General features: G+C 43.4%; 2 non-coding genes across 2 annotated transcripts; both read right to left on the reverse strand.

The window, feature by feature from the left end:
- Positions 1-10,819: 10,819 nt before the first annotated feature.
- Positions 10,820-10,891, reverse strand: trnap-ugg. The gene has a single exon. It is a non-coding gene; the product is annotated as a tRNA-Pro (tRNA).
- A 186-nt stretch (positions 10,892-11,077) lies between these two features.
- Positions 11,078-11,149, reverse strand: trnap-cgg. The gene has a single exon. It is a non-coding gene; the product is annotated as a tRNA-Pro (tRNA).
- Positions 11,150-18,796: the final 7,647 nt, after the last annotated feature.

The following is an 18,796-nucleotide window of genomic DNA, read 5'->3' on the forward strand; positions in this document are numbered from 1 at the left end:
ATTGTTTCTCTTCTGAGTCAGATAAGTGGATTATATAGGAGGATTCATCACACAATCTGTTTATATAAGGTGGAGTCGAGCGCGTTGTTTATCGTTCCATGGATTTAAGTTAAAGGTGTCGCTGTCTGAGTTTAAAGCTCTGATAACAATATTTTCTTCTAACTATTGTTATTGTTTTCAATGTATTGTGTTGTGTACACACTGACTACTTCCTGCTTACCTGTTGTCAGGTCCACCTCCAAAACTAGGTTTCTAGCCAGAAGGGGTCTTTTCCTGGTTAAACAAAAGGTCAAAACAATATATAAAACCGAGCATCTTCATGTCATCAAAGAAATGAACCCATAGAATGAAAACACCTTGAAGGTAGAAACGTAGCCTCCCCACCCTCACACCCACATCAGACTAGATGTACACACCCACATCAGGCTAGATGTATACCCCCTCACACCCACATCAGGCTAGATGTATACCCCCTCACACCCATATCAGGCTAGATGTATACACCCACATCAGGCTAGATGTATACCCCCTCACACCCACATCAGGCTAGATGTATACCCCCTCACACCCACATCAGACTAGATGTACACACCCACATCAGGCTAGACGTATACCCCCTCACACCCACATCAGGCTAGATGTATACCCCCTCACACCCACATCAGGCTAGATGTATACCCCTCACCCACATCAGGCTAGATGTATACCCACATCAGGCTAGATGTACACACCCACATCAGGCTAGATGTATACCCCCTCACACCCACATCAGGCTAGATGTATACACCCTCACACCCACATCAGGCTAGATGTATACCCCCATCACACCCACATCAGGCTAGATGTATACACCCTCACACCCACATCAGGCTAGATGTATACACCCTCACACCCACATCAGGCTAGATGTATACACCCACATCAGGCTAGATGTACACACCCACATCAGGCTAGATGTATACCCCTCACACCCACATCAGGCTAGATGTATACCCCCTCACACCCACATCAGGCTAGATGTATACACCCTCACACCCACATCAGGCTAGATGTATACACCCTCACATCAGGCTAGATGTACACACCCACATCAGGCTAGATGTACACACCCTCACACCCACATCAGACTAGATGTACACACCCTCACCAGGCTAGATGTATACACCCTCACACCCACATCAGGCTAGATGTACACACCCACATCAGGCTAGATGTACACACCCTCACACCCACATGAGTTTGAGTTTATTTTTATTTTTTCAGGGACAGTGCACATTAATCAACGTTTCAGTAAAAGTGCCGGTTTTAGCCAGCCGGCTAATTTTCAACCACAGTCCCTGGGCAGGTTATTAAAAACAATTACAATATAGACAATAGCAACATAGAACAAGCAAGACATAGCATACAGACAGAGCAACATAGGACAAGCAAGACATAGAATACAGACAGAGCAACATAGGACAAGCAAGACATAGCATACAGACAGAGCAACATAGAACAAGCAAGACGTAGCATACAGACAGAGCAACATAGGACAAGCAAGACATAGAATACAGACAGAGCAACATAGAACAAGCAAGACGTAGCATACAGACAGAGCAACATAGGACAAGCAAGACATAGCATACAGACAGAGCAACATAGGACAAGCAAGACATAGCATACAGACAGAGCAACATAGGACAAGCAAGACATAGAATACAGACAGAGCAACATAGAACAAGCAAGACAGAGAATACAGACAGAGCAACATAGAACAAGCAAGACATAGAATACAGACAGAGCAACATAGAACAAGCAAGACATAGAATACAGACAGAGCAACATAGAACAAGCAAGACATAGAATACAGACAGAGCAACATAGAACAAGCAAGACATAGCATACAGACAGAGCAACATAGGACAAGCAAGACATAGCATACAGACAGAGCAACATAGAACAAGCAAGACATAGAATACAGACAGAGCAACATAGGACAAGCAAGACATAGCATACAGACAGAGCAACATAGGACAAGCAAGACATAGCATACAGACAGAGCAACATAGGACAAGCAAGACATAGCATACAGACAGAGCAACATAGGACAAGCAAGACATAGCATACAGACAGAGCAACATAGGACAAGCAAGACATAGCATACAGACAGAGCAACATAGGACAAGCAAGACATAGCATACAGACAGAGCAACATAGGACAAGCAAGACATAGCATACAGACAGAGCAACATAGGACAAGCAAGACATAGAATACAGACAGAGCAACATAGGACAAGCAAGACATAGAATACAGACAGAGCAACATAGGACAAGCAAGACATAGAATACAGACAGAGCAACATAGAACAAGCAAGACGTAGCATACAGACAGAGCAACATAGGACAAGCAAGACATAGCATACAGACCGAGCAACATAGAACAAGCAAGACATAGAATACAGACAGAGCAACATAGGACAAGCAAGACATAGAATACAGACAGAGCAACATAGGACAAGCAAGACATAGCATACAGACAGAGCAACATAGGACAAGCAAGACATAGCATACAGACAGAGCAACATAGGACAAGCAAGACATAGCATACAGACAGAGCAACATAGGACAAGCAAGACATAGCATACAGACAGAGCAACATAGAACAAGCAAGACATAGCATACAGACAGAGCAACATAGGACAAGCAAGACATAGAATACAGACAGAGCAACATAGGACAAGCAAGACATAGAATACAGACAGAGCAACATAGGACAAGCAAGACATAGCATACAGACAGAGCAACATAGGACAAGCAAGACGTAGCATACAGACAGAGCAACATAGGACAAGCAAGACATAGCATACAGACAGAGCAACATAGGACAAGCAAGACATAGAATACAGACAGAGCAACATAGGACAAGCAAGACATAGCATACAGACAGAGCAACATAGAACAAAAAGCAGCAAGACATAAAAGCAACAAAGTGTTTCCACACCTCACAAGTTACAGACAACAGACAACATGGAGAGCGGCAACACACAGCTAGGGACCATGTTCACAAATCTGATTGACCTTTAGCCATGTCTTCAAGCATTTTGTGAAAGTGTGATATGTGGTGCAGTTATGTGTGTCTGATGGCAGTGTATTCCAGACATGGGAAGCTCTCACAGAGAATGCAGATTTACTAAAGGTGCTTTTCCTTAAGGGAACTATACAGTCACCTCTCATGGCAGACCTTGTGGATCTGCTGCCATATGTCTGGGTTTTCTGTTTAACAGAAGTACTGAGTGGAGGGGGAGGAGCCAGGCCATTTAGGATCTTGAATACAAGACATGCGTCGGTGTATTGCACAAGATTTTCCCAACTCAAGAGCTCATGCTTTCTAAGGATGTGACAATGATGATGGCTATTGGGCTTCCTATCAAGCACTTTGAGAGCCTGTTTGTAGACAGACTGAATAGGTTTTAATGTTGTACAGCAAGCTTGGGCCCAACTAGTCAAGCAGTATGTTAAGTGGGGGAGTATCATAGATTCGAAGTACAGTTTTGCTACCTCTGTAGTCAAACAATTTCGTATAAATCGGAAATTAGCTAGGTTGAATTTGGTTATTTGAATTACCTTTTTCACATGCTTTTTAAAAGAGAGGTTGGAATCAAGTATGATGCCAAGGTACTTAAAATCAGATACCACCTGGAGCTTCTCCCCTGACACATAGACATCTGGCTCAGTAGCATCAGATACCACCTGGAGCTTCTCCCCTGACACACAGACATCTGGCTCAGTAGCATCAGATACCACCTGGAGCTTCTCCCCTGACACATAGACATCTGGCTCAGTAGCATCAGATACCACCTGGAGCTTCTCCCCTGACACATAGACATCTGGCTCAGTAGCATCAGATACCACCTGGAGCCTCCCTTCCTTCTCTTCAGTAGAAGAAAGCACCTGACACATAGACATCTGGCTCAGTAGCATCGGATACCACCTGGAGCTTCTCCCCTGACACATAGACATCTGGCTCAGTAGCATCAGATACCACCTGGAGCTTCTCCCCTGACACACAGACATCTGGCTCAGTAGCATCAGATACCACCTGGAGCTTCTCCCCTGACACACAGACATCTGGCTCAGTAGCATCTGTTGCCCTCTTTGTGAAGAACATGCAAACAGTTTTTTCACATTGAGATGCAAACACGAGTCACTGAGCCACTTTGTAACCTGGACCATTACAGTAGTGAGTCACTGAGTCACTTTGTAACCTGGACCATTACAGTAGTGAGTCACTAAGCCACTTTGTAACCTGGACCATTACAGTAGTGAGTCACTGAGCCACTTTGTAACCTGGACCATTACAGTAGTGAGTCACTGAGCCACTTTGTAACCTGGACCATTACAGTAGTGAGTCACTAAGCCACTTTGTAACCTGGACCATTACAGTAGTGAGTCACTGAGCCACTTTGTAACCTGGACCATTACAGTAGTGAGTCACTGAGCCACTTTGTAACCTGGACCATTACAGTAGTGAGTCACTGAGCCACTTTGTAACCTGGACCATTACAGTAGTGAGTCACTGAGCCACTTTGTAACCTGGACCATTACAGTAGTGAGTCACTGAGCCACTTTGTAACCTGGACCATTACAGTAGTGAGTCACTGAGCCACTTTGTAACCTGGACCATTACAGTAGTGAGTTCTTGTGCAGCTTGTTGTTTGCTCTTTGCATGCACATATATCACTGTATCATCTGCATACATTTGAACTTCAGACCCAGTACAGACAGAAGGCAGATCATTAATGTACAGGCTGAACAGGAGGGGCCCCAGTATTGACCCTTGGGGCACGCCCACATCATAGCTACGAGTGGGCGACAGCTCATTGCTCACTCTGACACACTGAGTTCTGCCTTCAAGGTATGATTTCATCCATCTCAAGGCATCAGGGGAAAAGTTGAACTTCGACAATTTTGTGATGAGAATCTCATGGTTAACAGTATCAAAAGCCTTCCTTAGGTCCAGAAACACAGCCCCAACAGCACCCCCTTTGTCCATCTTGGACTTCACATTTTCCAGAAGAAAGCAGTTGGCCGTTTCTGTGGAGTGTTTCGCTCTGAAGCCAAACTGCATGGAGTGTAATGTGAAGGGGCTGTTGTTGAGGTGGGCAATCAGTTGTTCTGCTACACACTTTTCAACAACCTTTGACACCACAGGTAGTATACTAATGGGCCTGTAGTTACTCACGTTAGCAGGGTCGCCTAATTTAAAGATGGCCGTTATTATGGCCGACTTCCATACCCTTGGAAACACACCGAGACCAATAGATGTGTTGGTGACCTTAGTAATGGGGCCAATGAGTGACTCTTTGTAGTTTTTAAGAAAGGTAGAGTCCATCCCAAACACACCCACATCAGGCTATATGTACACACCCACATCAGACTAGATGTACACACCCACATCGGGCCACGCGTACACACCCCATCGGGCCACGCGTACACACCCCCATCGGACCACGCGGCTACACCCCCCATCGGGCCACGCGTACACACCCCCATCGGGCTACGCGTACACACCCCCATCGGGCTACACGTACAAAACCCCATCGGGCTACACGTACACACCCCCATCAGGCTACACGTACACACCCCCATCAGGCTACACGTACACACCCCCATCAGGCTACACGTACACACCCCCATCAGGCTACACATATAAAACCCCATCAGGCTACACGTACACACCCCCATCAGGCTACACGTACACACCCCCATCAGGCTACACGTATAAAACCCCATCAGGCTACATGTATAAAAAAAATGTACATCAGGCTACATGTATAAAAACCCCATCAGACTACATGTATAAAAAAAAACATCAGGCTACACGTACACACCCCCATCAGGCCACACGTACACACCCCCTCAGGCTACACGTACACACCCCCATCAGGCTACACGTACACACCCCCATCAGGCTACATGTATAAAAACCCCATCAGGCTACACGTACACACCCCCATCAAGCTACACGTACACACCCCCATCAGGCTACATGTATAAAAACCCCATCAGGCTACATGTATAAAAAACCCATCAGGCTACATGTATAAAAAACCCATCAGGCTACATGTATAAAAACCCCATCAGGCTACATGTATAAAAACCCCATCAGGCTACATGTATAAAAACCCCATCAGGCTACATGTATAAAAAAAAAAGGCTAAACATCAGGCTACATGTATAAAAAAAAAACATCAGGCTACATGTATAAAAAAAAAACATCAGGCTACATGTATAAAAACCCCATCAGGCTACATGTATAAAAAACCATCAGGCTACATGTATAAAAACCCCATCAGGCTACATGTATAAAAACCCCATCAGGCTACATGTATAAAAACCCCATCACTCTATGCGTCTCTGACTGTATGACCTGACAGTACTACTGCTGCTTGTTGTTATTTACCTCTGTGTCCCTCTGATCTATCCCCACAATTGATTAGGAGTTCATTAGGAGGTAGCAGAATGTAAAACAAGACATCCCACATGAAAAAATACTACAGTTTACGAGAGACTACTACAGTATGTACTATCCAATTCTGTAGTAAGCTGTACAATACTATATTTCACACCTTAGTATCCCTCGATCATATGTAGTACCTAATATACTGTAGAATTGTGTAGAATACTATAGTAAATACTACAGTATACTTAAAACCGCAAAAACACTACAGTAAATACTACTGCAATGTTCGCACAAACACGACAGTTGCAAAAACACTACAGTTGCAAAAACACTACAGTTGCAAAAACACGACAGTTGCAAAAACACGACAGTTCTCACACAACCTACTTTCTGAGAGAAGTCCTTGTACACGGTCCAGTGTAGCACGTCGGGCCTGTCGCGGCCAAATAATGTCCCCCAGCCAAAATGTGTCTACCCCCCTGCGTCAAAATGGAATTCGATAAACTATTAGCTTCCGTTGCTATATCAACAGCGTGATGACCTAATATGCCAAATTTTGAAGCTCATTACCGCCTAAATAATGTCCTCGTCATCCCCGTAATAAAATACTGATTCCTGTGACAATTTTTTCTGTTTTAAACACGTTTTGTTTAGCTCACTTATTTAACTAGCAAAAAATGCAGTTAAGAACAAATTCTATCAATCACAGCCAGTTGTGATACAGCCTGGAATTGAACCAGGATCTGTAGTGACGCCTCTATCACTGCTATGGCGTGCCTTAGACCACTACGTCATTCGGGAGCCTAATAAGATGGAAACATTACTTCCAAACTACTTTTGGGTCCCTTGTTTACCGTTTCGACATGAAATAATTGTCTTAAAAACGTCACTACGTTTTGGCAAATAGCAAAGAAAAATGTGTAATGTGCGTGACACATTAATGTTTCTTAACTTACAGATCACAACGTCAGCTAATTTCCACTCCATTCATATGCAAATCCGTTTAATTCATACACTGGCTTGTATGAAAATAAATAAACAACGAACAATCATTTTTACCTCGTCTGTTTCGACAACCTCCGCCACATCAGGTCTCAGGTTTCAGTGATCTGAAAGTTATGTTAAATCAAAAAATTGCAATAGACAAACAACAACGCTAAGTAAATCACACATTTGATAAACGAAAGTATATGCAATAATTGTATATACAGTTGCATTGTTTACCGCAGTCGACAGCTGTGGCTCCCGTCCGCACGGCAGGCAATAGGGCGAGTACTCGGTGGAGGCCTGGACGCTGCCGTTGTGTTCAAAGAGAATGACCTTCAGGTTGTCCTCCCACCGTTCCTGGTACCCGTCAAGGGACTTGTCCATGGCAGTCTTGAGGGTCTTGAGAGTCTAGTTGGTCCGTTCATCCAAACCTGGAGGAGGGGGTAGGAAAGTGATATCGATTGACAGTGGAAGATTTTGAAATGTGTCTGATTATGTACCATGGAAAACCAAAAAACGAATTGTAAAAAAAATAAAAAAATAAATATAACATTCATACCTTGTTCCAGAGTTCACGACCTCGGTCACTCAAGCTGACCTCAGGAGAACCGTGGGTTTTGAAGATGGCCACCTCCAAGGCGATGATGGACTCCCCAGTTTCATCCTTGATGGGTATCATACAAAACAAATATCTGTTTGGTTCCTACCACCCTTTTAATGGGTTACAGAAGGGAATTGAGAGTAAAGCACGTTGTCTTCCTTTTACTGACCTTAATGGGTATTGCCTCAACCCACTTGGTAAAGTGATCAGTCACCGTCAGACACCAGCTGTTGCCAATCCTGGATTTAGTGAAGAGTACGATGAGGTCCACCCCTAACATTTAAAGTGTTCCAGAGAAGTTGACTTTATTCTCACCCGTATCTGTGTCCTATTGTCACACCTTGATCTGTTTCACCTGTCTTTGTCCTCGTCTCCAACCCCCCCCTCCAGGTGTCGCCCATCTCCCCTCATTATCCCCTGTGTATTTATACCTGTGTTCTCTGTTTGTCTGTTGCCAGTTTTGTTTCTTCAAGCCTACCAGCGGTTTTCCCCTCGGTTCCTGTCTGTCGATTGTTCCTGTTTGCTAGTTTTCCCGGTGTTGACCATTCTGCCTGCCGTCCTGTACCTTTTCCCCACCTTTCTGGATTACTGCCCCTTGACCTGCCTTTTGCCTGCCCTGTTCGATTTAATAAACTGTTGTTACTTCAAAGTTGTCTACATCTGGGTCTCACCTGAAATGTCCTTCATACAGTATGCAGATTTTCATATGTGTAAGGATACTGACACAGAAACATTCTATAATATTGAACTCTGTTGTGGTCAAATAAAAGCAGCCATTACAAAACAACTTAGTAAAATGTGACTTGTGCCACTTACCGATCATCTTTAGGCACAACGTGGCACATTGAAACATTGTGTGCTCTCTGATATGACAGTCAATGTCAGATATAATAGAATGTGATTGATAAACAAAAGGTTATTTCACTTTCCCAGCTGTCCACATCCTTGACGCCAGGGGATGTAGGTTAAGTTTGGCAATCATCCCCTTTACCCCAAAATGGCCAGCAAGCATTTCATTCAGTATGGCGTCCTTCTCCTCCTTAGTGAAAATCACCCTCCTGTGTGGCTGGCCATCCTTTCCCCGCAGGTACATGTGATTGCCTGACAAATTGAACGAGAAGAGTTATCATGCCATTGAAGTGCAAGCTACATACAAAACAGAAAGCTAAAATAACAGTTCAAATTTAATTTAATTTGTCAATTGCACCGAATACAACAGGTGTAGGTAGACCTTACCGTGAAATACTTACTTATACAAACCTTTACACCAACAATGCCGTTAAAGTTTACTAAATAAACTTTTAAAAAAATAATAAAATGTCATCCCAGAGCTACAACATGAATTAACCTTCATTGTTTTAAATCATAATTAGAGACACTTTTTTTGTCCAACAGTATTTGCACACGTTGTGTTTTGATTTGAATATGTTAGTCACTCAGTAAAGGAAATGTAACCTTCACCCACTGAACTCCCCCATCTTGGTTGCGGATTTATCCAGGTCGCTGTTGTAAATGAGAACTTGTTCTCAACTGGGCTACCTGGTAAAATAAATAATAAATCAGAAACTAGCTGAACAGATTGGTTGTTTGTTACGTTCACATTTAGAAATGTATATTTGGTACAGCTGGGCAGTGTCAACTCGGCTACCTGGTGAAATAAATCAGAAACTAGCTGGTACAGCTAGGCAGTGTCAACTCGGCTGTGAGTAAGATGACGGAGAGAGGATGTCACGCCCTGATCTGTTTCACCTGTTCCTGCGATTGTCCTCACCCCCTCCAGGTGTCACTTATTTTCCCCAGTGTATTTATCCCTGTGTTTCCCGTCTCTCTGTGCCAGTGTTTTTATCCCTGTGTTTACTGTCTCTCTGTACCAGTGTATTTATCCCTGTGTTTCCTGTCTCTCTGTGCCAGTGTATTTACCCTGTGTTTCCTGTCTCTCTGTGCCAGTGTATTTATCCCTGTGTTTCCTGTCTCTCTGTGCCAGTGTATTTATCCCTGTGTTTCCTGTCTCTCTGTGCCAGTGTATTTATCCCTGTGTTTCCTGTCTCTCTGTGCCAGTGTATTTATCCCTGTGTTTCCTGTCTCTCTGTGCCGGTGTATTTATCCCTGAGTTTCCTGTCTCTCTGTACCAGGTTGTCTTGTATGTTTAGTTGAGTCAACCAGCGTGTTTTTACCGTACTACTTTTTCTAGTCCTCCCGGTTTCGACCCTTTCCTGTATCTGGACTCTGTACCCGCCTGCCTGACCATTCTGCTTGCCTTGACCACGAGCCTGTCTGTCACTATGTACCCGCCTGCCTGACCATTCTGCCTGCCTTGACCACGAGCCTGTCTGTCACTATGTACCTGCCTGTCTTGAGCACGACAGAAAGACATGTGGACAGAAAGGTATTTTGCAAGCAGTATTATTATGTGTGGGGCTCTACAATATATCTAAAGTCAACAACAGGACCCCGAAAGATAACCGGCATAGACAACACACAGCACGGTATGGCACGCATTTAATAAAGTGATTCTATGGAATCTACTGTGTTGCACAGCCTGATGGAATAAACTACCTTCCGAAATTCTGGAAATTCGACAGGATGACATGAGACAAAAAAAACAGGTTGATGGTGACTTGCAATAACTGGGACATACTGCCCCCTACAAACAGTAACAGATATGACAGTCAAACATAAAAACTAAAGAAAAATCTACTTTATCCAAAGACGTCTTAATTTCTCCATCTATGTTAATGATCTGCATAGTTTTAGGAGTAAGTATGAGTCCGGGACTGAAAAAAAGCGGGCTCGTCCGGGATTTGAACCCGGGACCTCTCGCACCCAAAGCGAGAATCATACCCCTAGACCAACGAGCCACGTTATAGTTACACAAAAAGACAGCATATATAGTGTTCATTTTACATCAAGCCGGATTTTCGCCCCTAACCAGAACGAAATACCATCATAACAAATCGTATTTTTAATAACGTTTATCTTGTGTTACTGCTTGCATACATGATTTGCTTCCATTTAATTTAGCCAAAGTCGAGATATAAAAACAAGGGCTCGTCCGGGATTTGAACCCGGGACCTCTCGCACCCGAAGCGAGAATCATACCCCTAGACCAACGAGCCACGTGCAGTTGCATGTAACGTTTTGCCTTATAAAATAGTAACACAGACAAATCATTCTGCAACTAATATTGCCGTTCTGTAATACTCTTGACAGCTACCTATCGAATATTGCAACAAATAGCGACTGTTGATAGGTATAGTTATCGTCACACCATTCTTTTATTTTAAGGTGTTGTCTTTTTGTTCGCTAAGGCCATTTACTTTAAATGCTGTTCGTCTTCCCAGTAGCCTACTTGGTGTGAACTGCTGAATGTTCATTTATATTTTTTTTTTTTTACCTTTTATTTAACTAGGCAAGTCAGTTAAGAACAATTTCGTATTTACAATGACAGACTACCGAAATGCAAAATACCTCCTGCGGGGACGGGGGCTGGGATTAAAAAATAAATAAATAACATATAAATATAGGACAAAACACACATATCGACAAGAGAGGCAACACAACATAGAAATCCGGTCGGTATTACGTAGCACTGTGATAAAGTCGCTCTCATAGGAATACGACTTTTAGAGCGTGAAAACATTTGTCATCTCATACACCTCCGATTTTCAGCACTGGCCAGTGTCATAACTCGGCAGGATGACTTCTCCCATTGATCACATTTTTTTTGCGATATTCTTAGAGAAATGTGTAATTTAACAGAGGGTTAAAGCACATTTTTTTCGTATTTGTCTGCCTCTTTAGTCCAGGGTGCGTTGCATGATGCCATTGTCAGAGATATTATAAACAGGAGAGAGGAATTCAATGAATGACGAACGTAAAATCACATCACCCAGTAGACTGTTGACCAATCGCGTTCACGTTGTCATGCTGCGTCATGCGGTCGCTATGCTAATCATCACGCAATCCCTTCTCAAAGTCGGTGTATATGTCGAGAAACCTGCCTATTTTCCTCTGGAAAAGATGTGTAATGTTGTACTTCTTGTTAACGAAATTAGTGTAAATGTGTAAATGTTGGGTTTTTGAGCTAGTGCCCAATAGACTCTCATTCACTGACTTGAAGGAGAGTGCCCCTTGTCCCGAATCGCCCAGAATGCACCGCTCGGCCCATTGACATAACATTGACATAACATGGGCAGTGGATTTTTCCTTTAAAGTGCATGGCAATTTGTGATTGTTGTTGTTTTGGTAATCAGTGGCTGTATGGGATGGGGAGTGGTTTCCCTCACCTAGGCAATCAGGAATTTGTACAGGGATATGTGCTCTTCTCTGCTAGGCAATTAGTGTTAGTACTTCAGCAGTGTTACTTTAGTGCCTTGTTGCAAACAGGATGCATGTTTTGGAATATTTGTTTTTTGTTACAGGCTTCCTTTTCACTTCGTCATTTAGGTTAGTATTGTGGAGTAACTACAGTGTTGTTGATCCATCTTAAGTTGTCTCTTATCACAGCCATTAAACTCTAGCTTTGTTTAAGTCACAATCGGCCTCATGGTGAAATCCACGAGCGGCTTCCTTCCTCTCCGGCAACTGAGTTAGGAAGGTCGTCTGTATCTTTGTAGTGACTGGGTGTATTGATACACCATCCAGAGTGTAATTAATAACTTCACCATGTTCAAAGGGATATTCAATGTCTGCCTTTATTTTTTCACCTGTCTAATAGGCCCAATTAAATGAGAATAGTTATTTTCCACCATAATTTGCAAATAAATTCTTTAAAAATCCTACAATGTGATTTTCTGGATATTTTTTTCTCATTTTGTCTGTCATAGTTGAAGTGTACCTATGATGAAAATTACAGGCCTCTCTCATCTTTTTAAGTGGGAGAACTTGCACAATTGGTGGCTGACTAAATACTTTTTTGCCCCACTGTATATACTCAGGCTGACTGGTTCTCGTTTAGGCAAATGAGAAATAAGTGCACTCAGACTATCTGGAAGGCCAAAGTTAGTTACATTCTCTCTCTGTGGGTCGAACCCCAAGAACTTCTGGAAAACGGTTAAAGAGCTGGAGAATAAACCCTCCTCCTCACAGCTGCCCATGTCCCTTAATGATGATGATGTGGTTGTTACTGACAAGGAGCACATGTCCCTTAATGTTGATGTGGTTGTTACTGACAAGGAGCACATGGCTGAGCTCTTTAATCACCACTTCATTAAGTCAGTATTCCTATTTGAATCAGCCACGCCTCCTTGCCCATCCAACATTTCCTCATCTCCCACCCCTTCTGATGTGACTATCCCAGATGCTTCTCCCTCTTTTTCCCCTGACCCGCTACAAAGTTTCTCCCTGCAGGCAGTCACTGAGTCCGAGGTGCTAAAGGAGCTCCTTAAACTTGACCCCCCCCAAAAAACATCTGGTTCAGATGGCTTTGACCCTTTGTTCTTTAAGGTTGCTGCCCCTATCATCGCCAAGCCTGTCTCTCCTCTCTAGGGAGGTTATCATCTCCAAGCCTATCTCCAACCTTTTTAACCTGTCTCTCCTCTTTGGGGAGGTGTCACATCTTCTGCCAAAGTCAGTCCCTCTACTTGTTCGGGCGGCGTTCGGCGGTCAACGTCACCAGCATTCTAGCCATCGCTGATCCACTTTTCATTTTCCATTTGTTTTGTCTTTGTCTTACACACCTGGTTTCAATCCCCCAATTACTTGTTCATTATTTAACACTCTGTTCCCCCATGTTTGTTTGTGAGTAATTGTTTATTTTATTGCGCTCCGTATTTGTGGCCTTGTATTTATACAATGTGTATTGTGATATATTTGAGTAAAATTGTTTCATTACTCATATCTGCTGTCCTGACTCATCTCACCAGCTACACACAGCCGCTTTACAGGAGGTTCCTACTGCTTGGAAGGCAGCCACGGTTCATCCTTTATTTAAAGGGGGAGATCAAGCTGTAATTATTTCGCCACTATGGCCTATTTATTGCCTTGCCTCCCTAATCTTACCTCATTTACACACACTGTATATAGACTTTTCTATTGTGTTATTGACTGTACGTTTGTTTATCCCATGTGTAACTCTGTGTTGTCTGTTCACACTGCTTTGCATTATCTTGGCCAGATCGCAGTTGTGAATGAGAAGTTGTTCTCAACTGGCCTACCTGGTTAAATAAAGGGGAAATATATTTTTTTAAATGTAAATAATAAAAAGCTGATCCTAACTGTTATAGGCCTATTTCTATTTTGTCCTATTTATCAAAAGTGTTGGAAAAACTTGTCAATAATCAACTGACTGGCTTTCTTGATGTCTACAGTATTCTCTCTGGTATGCAATCTAGTTTCCATGCAGGTTATGAATGTGTCACTGCAACCTTAATGGTCCTCAGTGGTCCTTAATGGTCCTCAATGGTCACCATTGCCCTTGATTCTAAGCAATGCTGTGCTGCTATTTTTATTGACTTGGCCAAAGCTTTTGATACGGTAGACCATTCCATTCTTGTGTGCCGGCTAAGGAGTATTGGTGTCTCTGAGGGGTCTTTGGCCTAGTTTGCTAACTACCTCTCTCTTAGAGTGCGGTGTATAATGTCAGAAAATATGCTGTCTCAGCCACTGCCTGTCACCAAGGGAGTACCCCAAGGCTCGATCCTTGGCCCCATGCTCTTCTCAATTTACATCAACAACATAGCTCAGGCAGTAGGAAGCTCTCATCCATGTATATGCATACAGATGATACAGTCTTATACCCGGCTGGCCCCTCACAGGATTTTGTGTTAAATGCTCTGCAAAAAAAGCTTTCTAGTGTCCAACAACCTTTCACTACCCTTAACCTTGTTCTGAATACCTCCAAAACAAAGGTCATGTGGTTAGGTAAGAAGAATGCCCGTCTCCCCACAGGAGTTTTTTATTTTATTTTATTGAATATCTGAAACATACAATGTACTTGCAGTGCAGCCTCTCAACAACTACACCACACCAGTCATCCAACAACTACACCACACCAGTCATCCAACAACTACACCACACCAGTCATCCAACAACTACATCACACCAGTCATCCAACAACTACATCACACCAGTCATCCAACAACTACACCACACCAGTCATCCAACAACTACACCACACCAGTCATCCAACAGACTACACCACACCAGTCAAACAACTACACCACACCAGTCATCCAACAACTACACCACACCAGTCATCCAACAACTCACACAACACACCAGTCATCCAACAACTACATCACACCAGTCATCCAACAACTACACCATCCAACAACTACACCAGTCATCCAACAACTACATCCAACACCAGTCATCCAACAACTACACCACACCAGTCATCCAACAACTACACCACACCAGTCATCCAACAGACTACACCACACCAGTCATCCAACAACTACACCACACCAGTCATCCAACAACTACACCACACCAGTCATCCAACAACTACACCACACCAGTCACCACACCAGTCATCCAACAACTACACCACACCAGTCATCCAACAACTACACCACACCAGTCATCCAACAACTACACCACACCAGTCATCCAACAGATTCCCATTCAGAGCGACACACAGAAGCATCCAGGGTCAATGCCCTGCTCAAGGACACGTTGACAGATCTCCCAGCAGGTCAAAAAAACGTGAACCCGAACCCTCCAACGCCCACAGGTGTTATTACTACCTCTGAGGGTTTAGAGCTTGAGGTAGTCACCTCATACAAGTACTTGAGAGTATGGCTCGACGGTGCACTGTCCTCTCAGCACATATCAAAACTGCAGGCTAACGTTAAATCTAGACTTGAATTTAGACTTATCGTAATCTCTCCTCTTTCGCCCCAGCTGCCAAACTAACCCTGATTCAGATGACCATCCTACCCATCCTAGATTACGGAGAAGTAATTTATAGATCGGTAGGTAAGGGTACTCTCGAGGGGCTAGATGTTCTTTACCATTCGGCCATCAGATTTGCCACCAATGCTCCTTATAGGACACATCACTGCACTCTATACTCCTCTGTAAACTGGTCATCTCTGTGTACTTGTCGCAAGACCCGCTGGTTGATGCTTATTTATAAAACCCTCTTAGGCCTCACTCCCCCCTATCTGAGATATCTACTGCAGCCCTCATCCTCCATATACAACACCCGTTCTGCCAGTCACATTCTGTTAAAGGTCTTCAAAGCACACATCCCTGGGTCGCTCCTCTTTTCAGTTCACTGCAGCTAGCAACTGGAACGAGCTGCAACAATCACTCAAACTGGACAGTTTTATCTCAGTCTCTTCATTCAAAGCCTCAATCATTGGACACTCTTACTGACAGTTGTGTCTGCTTTGTTTGATGTATTGTTGTCTCTACCTTCTTGCCCTTTGTGCTGTTGTCTGTGCCCAATAATGTTTGTACCATGTTTTGTGCTGCTACCATATTGTGTTGCTACGATGCTGTGTTGTCACGTGTTGCTGCCATGCTATGTTGTTGTCTTAGGTTTCTCTTTATGCAGTGTTGTGTTTTGTCCTATATTTATATTGTATATTTAAAAAAAAAAATAAGAATCCCAGCCCCCGTCCCTGCAGGAGGCCTTTTGCCTTTTGGTAGGCTGTCATTGTAAATAAGAATTTGTTCTAGTTAAATAAAAAATAAAAGTCTCATTCCAAAATCATGGTCATTAATATGGAGCTGGTCCCCCCTTTGCTACTGTGGCTGTGTGCACAATTTAATACACCTGTCAGCAACGGTGTGGCTGAAATAGCCGATCCACTAATTTAAAGGGGTGTCCACATACTGCTGTATATATAGTGTACTAGTCAGAGAGAGAACTGATATTATATACCCACCCCCACACCTATATACTCGGTGGGGGTGGGATTGGTGTGTGTGGGGGGGGAATTGTGGAATTCCTCATGTCTTACTCATTTTAAAAAAACAATTGGGTTCAAATCGGATGTTAAGTGCTATCATTATTGAATATGATCTGTTTACGAATCTTATAAATAATAAAACATGGCCAATTTGGGAGCAATCAATTAGATTAATTTCTCAGAGATCAAAATAACGTTTCCAGAATGTTTATCTTATCTGCCTCAATCTGAGATGGTGTCGTGGCTCACTGAGATGGTGTCGTGGCTCACTGAGATGACACGGAACGACCCATTGGTCAGTCAATTCAGGAAGCAAACTGAAATTCCAAACTGAAAAGGAGAAGCTATTTATTACAAAATATTTTTATTTTTTTTAAACTTCAAATCACTTCCTGAATTGAGTGACTTCCATTCGAATCTACCCCCAACCGTGGAGGAGACTAATGTTGGTGTTGTGAGGAATAGTGATGTCAGTCAAAGTTATAATAATAATAATACCTGGGACATGTTCAGAGTGGTGATTTAAAACCAGCATAGACGTTTAATGTTGATATATCAGCACAAGGCCTTTCTGAAGACCAGTCTCCTTTTCAGTTAATATGGCCAGTGTGTTGTCATGTAATAGTGCATCTCATACCTCCTTCTGTTCTCCAGAAGCCCTCCTGACCATCCAGTCTCCAAATACCTGACCAGACAGACGGCTCACTTGTGGAGTGGTCAGTGACTGACCAGAGGGTCCAGGTTTCTCTAGTTCTAGGAGTATTAGTGAGGCACTTCTCTGGCTTTGTGTGTCTCTACAGACGGACCTGTTGGACCCACTGACCCACCAACCCACCAGAGTCCAGTTTTCTCTAGTTCTAGGAGTATTAGTGAGGCAGTATTCTGGCTTTGTGTGTCTCTACAGATGGACCTGTTGGACCGACCCACCAACCCACCCACCCACCAGAGTCCAGGTTTCTCTAGTTCTAGGAGTATTAGTGAGGCAGTTCTCTGGCTTTGTGTGTCTCTACAGACGGACCTGTTGGAAAGATACACCGTAAATGTGACCGGGGACAGTCTGTTGGAGAGTTCACGTGTGTGATTAGTCCAGGGTGGTTCAGGTGTGTCTCTGAGCCCACTGACTCCACTCTATAGTGTCGTTGTGTGAGTTAGTGCCTATAAAGCCCTTTAGAAACATACTGTGTCACCAAGCCAAGTTAGTGCTGCTCAGATTCCTCCCTGACAGTCTCCTTTTGTACCCATTAGACCATCTATTTCTGGATGAGGAACGTGTGTTGAGCACGTCAATGTTGTGATTGGTAAATGAAACAGAAGTGAGTATTGGTAATCCTACAATATATAACTTATTTGCAAGTTATATAGGAGATGAAATACCCAACATGCAATGTAACTGTTTTTAAACATATATAAATTAGTTTTTTTTAAATATTCAAAACCGCATTCTCCAAATGCTCAGATGCTGTCCTCGCTTGTTGACAAGAACATTTGACATAACTGCATCCTCCCCTGTAGGACAAAGGACTCACTAGAGAGAGAGAGAGAGAAAGAACTCTGTTGGTGCCAGAGAGAAGCTGGCATCCTCTCAAATGTGACTGTTAGGATTCCACAAAGTCCCGACCATTTCTCTGTAGAGGGATCACAGGCTAGAAGGGAGGGAGGGACGGGCTGGCCTTGGCTCTCATCCTGACTCTCCACACCACACACACACACACACACACACACACACACACACACACACACACACACACACACACACACACACACACACACACGCACACACACACACACACACACACACACACACACACACACACACACACACACACAGACACACACACACAGACACACACAGACACAGACACACACACACACACACACACACACTGAAACCCCTCTGGCTTT

Source organism: Oncorhynchus tshawytscha, linkage group LG05, assembly GCF_018296145.1.
Source record: "Oncorhynchus tshawytscha isolate Ot180627B linkage group LG05, Otsh_v2.0, whole genome shotgun sequence".
NCBI classification, from domain to species: domain Eukaryota; kingdom Metazoa; phylum Chordata; class Actinopteri; order Salmoniformes; family Salmonidae; genus Oncorhynchus; species Oncorhynchus tshawytscha.